Source organism: Vombatus ursinus, unplaced genomic scaffold (assembly GCF_900497805.2).
Source record: "Vombatus ursinus unplaced genomic scaffold, bare-nosed wombat genome assembly UNPS02009132.1, whole genome shotgun sequence".
NCBI classification, from domain to species: domain Eukaryota; kingdom Metazoa; phylum Chordata; class Mammalia; order Diprotodontia; family Vombatidae; genus Vombatus; species Vombatus ursinus.
The window spans coordinates 11,710,249-11,719,654 of record NW_020948910.1 but is presented as its reverse complement, the minus strand read 5'-3'; positions in this window follow the sequence as shown (position 1 = coordinate 11,719,654).

The window sequence follows — 9,406 nt, the reverse complement described above, 5'->3', positions numbered from 1 at the left end:
AGAATAGCAAAAGCCTATCTTTTTTTGAGACATTGCTTTAAAGCCTGGAAAATTATTTTAGGCCCAAATGAAGTAAGGAAAAAAAAGTGAAACAGACTGAAAGAATGCAACAAGAACACAGAATTTCTAGAATGCAAAAATATTTATGGTGGTTATCATTTAAAACAGCAGCAACTCATATATGCTATACAAATAATTTACAAAGGTTGCAAAAACATATATGCAAAGCATCATCTCAGATGATAATGAGTACTTAAAATAGTTTACTCTATTTCAGAATCTACAGATCTACCTATTTAATATCTTTATCTATCTATCTATCTATATCTATATGTTGGTATCTTTTTCTACATCTATATGGATATATATCTATAGGTAGACATCCATCTGTTTCTACATATCTCTATATAAATATCTGTCTCTATCTACACCTCTCAATATAATTTACATAGATATCTATCTCTATCTACATATCTATTATCTATCTTTATCTACATTTATCTGTATCTTTACATAGATATCTGTTTCTATGAATCTATATGTAGATGTCTATGTATAGCTATTATTTATCTATTAACTAAATCTATTGCTACATCTATATATAGATAAATATTTATCTATTATCTATCTATCCATCTACATCTCTCTGTCTCTACATCTAAGTATATAGATCTCTCTAACTCTCTCTCCACCCACTCACCCATTCATCCATCCATCCATCCATCCATCCATCTATCCATCCATCCATCCACCTATCTATCTATAAAAAAGCAGTGGCGAGGTCCAGAAAGAGAAGCACAGCATCTTTCCTCAAAAGGGTGGTACTGGGAAGAACTCTAATCAATGAGGGAAGGAGGCTACTGGGGGCTGGGGCTAGGGAAGACATAATGGCCAGTATGTCTGTGCCATCCAATGTGGCTGGAGCCTGGGGTCATGCTGATGGCACCACATATGCAAAAATGTTCCTGGAGAGAGTGGTGGGAGAGCCATACTAAGAGATGACTAAATATTGGATGAAATGATATTTCTTGTGACATTTGGGTAAGCAATAAAACTGACTCCCTTGTTCGCTTTTCCAAGGAGAAACTTTGAGCCATCCTTCCACTTGCCTGTAACTTCCTTTTGCCTTCTGGTCAGTCAGTTAACAAGCATTTATTATCTAATCCAGTCCCCATGATGACGCTTCTAAGAACTTCCAGATCTGGGATATGAGCCTTAGTCTCCTGAGTCCACATCCAGGTCTCTTTTCATAACATCTCACTTCCATCCAAAAGAACATGGTCCTTTCTAATTCCACAATGTATATACATTTCTTAATATGTGTGTGTGTATGTATATATACATATTATACACACACATATATATATATTTATATATATATACACCTTTTCTTTAAATAAATATTAAGCTAATCAGTCAATACTATTTTCTCATTTAGCTTAAGTTGATATTTGGTTTTGATTAAGGCTTCTAATGACCTAAAAGTGTTAGTTACTTGGTTTTGTTTCTCTTAACAACAGTCAGAGTAACTTAGGTCTTAGGAGAATCTTCAATACAAAAAGGAACAAATGACAACAATAATAATAAGTACATAACACTTTAAAACTTACAAAGAGCTTTACGTGTTATCTCATTTGATCCATATAACAAGTCTGTGAAATAGGTTCTATTATCATTTTACAGATGAAGAAGTTGAGATGACTTGGTCATAGTCACACAGCTAGGAAGATTTGGAGGAAAGATTGAAACTCAGCCCAGGCAGAATCTCAGCTACTGGAAGAGACTGAGGCTGGTGCATCATTTGATTTTGGGAGTTCTAAACTGCATTAGCACTACAATCAATTGAGCATTGCCAGCACCGGTATGGTGAGCCTTAAGACTTGTTGGAAACCAAGTGCCTAAGGAGGGGCAGGCTGGTCCAGGCTGGAAACTGAACCAATCAGCAACAGGGAGGTCAGCTCTTAGTGGCTGTTGCATTACTAGCTTGGACTAGCCAGTTTCCTTGTCTCTGTCTTTGTCTCTCTCTGTCTCTCCCTCTGTTTCCTTTTCCATGTGTTCATATAGTATATCTATAATAATATACATTATATTATATGTATTGCATATTATATGTATTATATAATGTGTATTATATTCAGATGTGTATTATATAATACATGTATTATAAAACATAACATGATATTATATTAGTGTATACATATACATATGTATTAAAAAGCATTCCTTTGCAGGAATGGAAAACTATCAACACAGTCTACTATATGAGCAGCAATAGGAGTGTAATGTACTTTAGGAATTAAGTGGCAAGAACCAGCATCATCATTGTTGAAATTCAAAGATATTTTAAATTCTTTTGGCTTAATCATTGAAGTCCCTGGTTACATCCCAGGCCTGCAGTTTTAAAGGGGATATGACTGTAACTAGTACAAAATTCCCCTCCCTCTCCCTCAGCCCTGATCATCACCCAGGGTTTTTATTTTAAAATGCAGGCTCTATTTGGAGAGCTCCACAAAGGATATCTATAGCTGACAAATAGAGAAAAACTGAGACTTTACAGGACAACTAACTGTGGCATGAAAGAATGAATTGAAAGAAAAAAAGGGAATATAGCTATTATTACTAGTTTTATGCTGTGGAGACACTTATTCAAAGAAACATTAACAAACACTAACAAGCCTGCAGTTGCTGGGAGGGGAAAAGGAAAGATGAGAGGGAGAGAGAGATTCAACCACATGAATGAACAAGTGAATGAATGCAAAAAAAAAAAAATCTAACCAAAAATTGTTTAAGGTGACTAATTAAGACCCCCTCACAGAAAAGCTGTTGCTAGGTAAACAAAACTGTTTAAAACATGTTCATCATTAAAGTGTCCCCTGACAGAAGGAGGAGGCAGCAGACTTGGTGACAGAAGGGAAAAGAAGAGAGGCATATGGCCCCCAGTCCTGTCCCCTGCTGACAAGCTGCCTAGTTGCAAGCCCCCTTTTCTGTTTTCCCTGCACACAGCAGATTGCAATGCCCCAACTTTCCCATCTGTATCCCAGGCTCGTGCCCCAACAATGTGGCAGCCATGCAGTTTTCATCGGTGCACGCAAGGGAGGAGGAGGGAGCTGAAAAGGGGGAAGGGGAGGGAAGGGAGATTAACAACTGATAATCACAATGCTATCCATAATGCATTGTCTCCACAAGATTACATGGTATATTTCCAGTGGGGATTAGCCCATCCATCAGAAGCCTTTATTGCCCCCCCCCTTTTTTTTTGGTGGTATAAAGCCCAAACACTGCCGTAAAATTCTAAACTGCTTAATTGCTGTGCTGTAAAAATTTGCATATCAGAGATATGTCATTCCATCATTAAATGGCACTAGGCATTTGTTACAAGGTCCCAACAATTCTGCCGATGCACCCCTGAAGAAAGGTCACCTATTGGCATTATGCAAAGTTAGCTGCTGAATTCTAATCAGCAGCAATTATGGGCTTAAATACTATTGGACTCAATGTAGTTTGATTTCCCCAGCCATTACAAGCATAGGGCAGACTGACCCCCAGCCTACATGATCAGACTATATAAGCGATACCCTCCTGCCAGCTTCCTCTCTGTAACTTTTAGGCCTTGTAAACTTTCCTTTCTCACTATTTTCTAGAGTTCTGAATAAGCCATACGTTTCTACAATCCAGACGGCTTCCCTGTAACCAAACCTCTTCGTTTCTGTTAAATGCTACATCCCTAGCCTGGTCATTGTGTCACAACTCTACTTCTGTTGTCCTCCATCCTTGAGAGAAAAAAAGGATGATAATACTTCAAAGTACTTTGGGTGAGGAGTCTCTGAAGGCTAATCTGATCTGTCAGTACATGTAGGGAAAAAAAGTCCCAAGTTTTTAAATGAACACATATTCTCAGTGGTAGAGGTCCTGGACATTAAAAAACCAAACCAAACCAAAAAACCTTCTTTTGAAGGTTTCTGACAATTGTATGGCCTAGTTAGCTTCACTAGGCATAGGTTGTCACAAACAGTCATATGGTTGTGCTGACTTCATTGCTGTATGCCTTTGAAACCTGGACAGTATAGCAGCGCCATGCCAGGAAATAGAATTGCTTCCATTTGAATTGTCTTAGGAAGATTATCAAGATCACCTGGCAGGATAAGATACCAGACATTGCGGTCCTTTCTCAAGTTGCATTGCCAAGCATTCAAACTCTACTGCAGAGTGCACCACTCCGATGGGCCAACCACGTTGTTCAAATGCAAAGCTTAAGCTTGCCAAAAAGACTATTTTATGGAGAACACACACAAGGCAAGTGTTCACATGGTGGTCAGAAGAAGAGACACAAGGACACTCTCAGGGTCTCTCTTAAGAACTTTGGAATTGATCGTGTGACATGGGAGACACTGGCGTAGGACCGTCTAGCATGGCCTGCCCTCATCAGAGAAGGTACTCTTTGAGCACCTTTCCTCTATGAGTAAAGCAGAATTGCAGTAGCTCAAAAGAAATGTGAGAGGAGCAAATTTAGAGACTCCACCCCAAACGTTCACATGGACTATTTGTGCCTGACCTGTGGTAGAACATTCCGAGCTCGTATTGTTCCTATTAGCCACAATGGGACACACTGTAACTTGATTCTAGCATGGTGATGTCATTTTGGTCCTCTTGGAGAATGAAGGACAACAACTGAACAGAATCTGGAGATTTGATCATGTTAAAACATTAACACAGAAAGGATTCTATGGGATCCTGTCGCATAAAATAGTCAGCCAGCATGTTTAGCCCCTTACAACAATTCAGGACAAGAACTGGAGAATCACTAATCCAACTGAATCTGCAGCTGAGGAAATAAAGGGCATCAGATTGTTTTTACTTGAGCTTAGATTTCTCTAGGAACACTCCAGAAAATGCTGCATTCCCTGCAGATCCCAAAGTCCTAAATTCAGTGTGTGGTAGCACTGTCAGATGAATGAGTTGGGTCACCTATCCAGCTCAGGTTTGAAGGGCTCTCAACCATGAGAGTTAACCCACTAGGCTAGGCAGTATGATCAAACTATGTGAGCAGGGGCTTTGAGGTCTAAACTTTGCTTGTGCTGACTGGCCTTTCTTACTTGAGGAAGGAAGCTTCAACAAGCCTTGAGTCTTCACATTTCAGCTGAGTGTTGCTTCAGTGATGACTCAGAGAGATACATGATTTCTAAGCTAGCAACACTACTTTTCATGGCTGTTCTATTCTCTCTTCCCCCCTCCCACCATGATTCATTACGGTGGGAAACTATTTCCCTTCAACATTGCAGACTGCCAACTTGTCAGTAACCAATGGTCTTAAAGGGGTGCCCAGAGAGGTTAAGTAATTTACCTAGGTTCATACAGCCAGTATGTGTCAGAGACTTGAACCCTGCTTTTCTTGACTCCAAGCTGACCCTCTATCCATCTCTTGCCCATCTGCCTATCTCTTGATGGCTTATTTATTTTTTTTTATTCTCTGATATTCTCATAGCTCATTGTCTTTAGTCCTTACCTTGTCTTTGAACACACATCTGTTTCAATACTCACCAGGGTTAATCCCTTCTTACAACATCCCTCTGCCCTGCCCTGTCCTGCCCTGGCCAGGTTGACTGTTCTAGCATGGAGTCTCTGTCTTTGTTCCCAGGTGAGTCCAATACCCATCCCACTGAACCTAGCTTTGCCTAGATCTACACTGGGATTTTCAAGTATCAGTCCTAGTTCACCAGATCAAACACTTGCACAGACCTCACCTGGATGGTCTGGTTCAACACTCATGGGAGGTATCTATCCATGCTTCCACAAATCCATTCTTAGCACCTTCTAGTTCCTATCTTATCCCAACATTGTGAGAATTCCCCTGGACATGCTCCGTTAATCCCAGTCAATCATAGCCCATTCTAGATAGGAAATAAAATTAAATTAGAGCCATGGTTAAAGATAGGGATAAGGAAAGATTCCATTCTATTAATGGTAACAAAAGTCAAACACAGAAGCAAGCTACCTAAGGAATTTATAGAAACTATTTGCCAGAAGAATTTGGGTGACAGAAAAGACAAGTATCTTTCTTCGGATAGTTTAGATATAGTCCTACAGAATAATAGTAATAGATTATATTTACAGAGTATTTTAAAATTTGTAAAAAGCTATGCATACATTATTTTATTTGATACTCACAACAACTCCTAGTGAAAGAAGTTCTATTATTATTTTCATTTTTACAGATGGGGAAACTCAAACTCAGAGAGGTTAAATATCTTGTACAGGGTCACTCAGCTAGTATGTGTCAGAGACAGGATTAAAAACACAGATCTCCCTGACTCCAATCAATTATTTCATGGTGCATCTCTGAAGACAGGTCAGACATGGGGGTTTCCTGGCTATGGAAGGAGATTCCTTTGTGACAGGAAGTGAAGGGATCTGGATGTACCAAAGTCAGATGGAAATGACAGTATCTGAAATATGGAACACATTTTGTGTATGGTGGCTGGTGGGGATGGGGGAGATGGGATGAATGAACAACTCAAAGAGAAATGACTGCGGACAGTCTGGGAGGAAATAAAAGAAGGCAGGAGCCCCCTGACACTAAGGGGAAACAGAAAGATTTCAACTCTGGGGAAGAAGACAAAGGGAGAAAAGGGGCAAATCCAAAGATAAGACTGCAATACAGGAAGAAGTTGAGTTCCAAGTTAGCTCACTGGCCTGAGTAACAAGTAACAGGTAAAGGGAAGTCACTGAGACATAACCAGTGGCGTGCTAGTAAATGTTTAACAACTAGCTTGCAAAAAAAAATGTATACACTACCTGCTTTTAAGTTAAATGTGCATTATTAATATTTTATCCATCATTTTTTTAAAGTTCACACAGTCAACAAAACAATAAATCAAGTCCTGATTTGTAGCAGTTTGCCAATTTCTGAGGTTAATTGGTTCTTGAAGGTCTATTTGAGCTGTCTGCAGCACATCCTTAGATAACCATCGGAATTAATGATTTGGAATCCCTTTCACCTTGCCTATGTTATCAGTCAATCATTCAATAAACATTTATTACGCATCTACTATGTGTTAGGCACTGTGCTAAATGCTGGGGATACAAAAAGAGGCAAAAGATAGTTCTGTCTTCAAGGAACTTAGAATCTAATGGTAGGTGGGGGAACATGCAAACAGAATAGACAAAACAAGATGTATACATGATAAATAGGAAGTAACAGAGGAAGGACACTAGAATTAAGAGGGGTTAGGGAAGGTTTCTTGTTAGATGGTAGGATTTTAGTTGCAACTTAAAGCAAGCCAGGAAGGTCAGTAGTCAGAGCAGAGGAGGAAGAGCATTCCAGGCACTGGGGAAAGCCAGAGAAAATGGCTGGACCCTAGAGATTGAGTGTCTTGTTTGTGGAACAGCCAGGAGGCTAGGGTCACTGGATCAAACAGAACATGTTAGGAAGTAAGGTATAAGAAGACTGAAAAGGTAGGCATACTCAAACGCTAGAACCAGTGCTCTTTCTATGGTACTACACTACCTCCTTGTGTGTTGAGAAGACCAACAAGTCTGTAAAAGCCAAGAAGCTTCAAAGAAAACAATCATATGCAAGGATAAGAGGAATGATCTCAGGTTATATGATTAAGTATGTGATGAGAGTAGTAACAATGACTCTCTTCTCCCCAAGGCAGCCATAGTTTCTGAACTAACTGATCTTGCTTTCCAAACTAATCTGCTCAGACTTGTCTACTCTCCTTCTTAAATTAGTGCTTTCAAGAAATAACAACTCTAGTTAAAATATGCATCCAATGTTAGACTTGTCTACTTTTCAAATATAAAAATGCCAGAGAAGTGCCCCAAATCATAAGTATTTCCTTTACTTTCATAAAAGTGTGCCATCTGAATAGTCTTTAGTCTTTTCTTAACTCCACCCCCTCCCCACTGTAAGGGAATATTATCAGAACATGGGTAGTTAGGCGGTATAGTGGATAGAGTGCTGGGCCTGGAGTTGGGAAGATTAATCTTCCTGAGTTCAAGTCTGGCCTCAGACATTAGCTGTGTGGCCCTGGGCAAGTCACTTTACCCTGTTTGCCTTAGTTTGTTCATCTGTCAAATGAGCTGGAGAGAGAAATGGCAAACCACCCCAGTATCTTTGTCAAGAAAACCCCAAGTTGGGTCACAAAGAGTTGAACACTACTGAAATGACTTAACAACAAAAACAAATGATCAGAAAGTAAGATCAGGTGGCTAGACCAATGGTCTTAGAATCAGAGGAAGAGTGGTGTAGGTGAGGCAGTGGGGTGTATTAGAAAGAGGCAGAGTATGGAGTCAGTGGACCTGGATTCAAATCCTATCTCTTTTATGTTTCTGACTTTGGGCTAGTCACTTGAATAATCTGGTCCTTAGATGCCTCACCTACAAAATGAGGGAATTGGAGATAATCTCTAAGGGTGGTGGGCCATGCTAATTCTAGGGGAACATGATTGACCCTGGCTCACTCTGTTACATTCTATTCCTCCTTGCTCAGAGGAGTACTTTGAAAGGTAGGGAGGAGGGGTTGGAATTGTTTCTCTTCCCTCCCGTTAGCTTGAACCTCCACAGGCTGAGTTCTTTTCCTTTAGGGGCTCAATGGCCATTATCTCAGTTTCATTTAATCATTTATCATTGAATCAGCTTTTAAAAAAAGATATTTATTTAAAAGATATAACAAAAACAAATGTACAAACATTTTCCCTTCCATGACTCAGGGGCATAATCTCCCCTATACCACCTAGGGGAGAGGGTTAGGCTCACAATTTAGCTCAGATGATCACATCCAGCTTAAGTCCAAAGCCAGCATCATCTGCTGGACCTTTGTTCCTCTAGCTGGCTGCAAACCCTGGCCTGGATTTCTGAACTCCCAAATCCCCAGTGCTTTAGTTCCTGGGTCAAACAGGAGACGCCATTCCCTGTATCTAGAATCAGTTAAAAAAAAAAAAAAGACAAAAAAGCCAAAGACCAGGCTCATTTCTGGAGGCCATATGGCCTGATGAGGAAAAGGAGGCCCTCCTCTTCCCTTCTTTACCATAGTGTGAGTGAATAAGTCACTTCTTTCCTCAGACACAAATGTCACAAAAGTCATGGCCATTGCTGAGTCAGGCCATTTCAAAGACTGACAGTTCCAGCTATGTAGCCAATAGAAAAAGGCTGCTCGCAACCATATGGTACGCCAATTTAAAATGGTTAACTGGAATTTTGGTTAATTGAGGCCTTGCTATCCACTGATAGTGTTTGATGTATACTAATAGTATTCCATTTCATTGGTACTTCTGAAGTTGTATGTAGAGCCAGATTGTCCCAGCATATAAACTGAGTTAGGCACTTTGTGAAAATGCACCAGCTAAACTTTAGGCCACTAGAGCATCACTTATTAAATTACTTGCTTCAGTGCCTTTTCCACTAA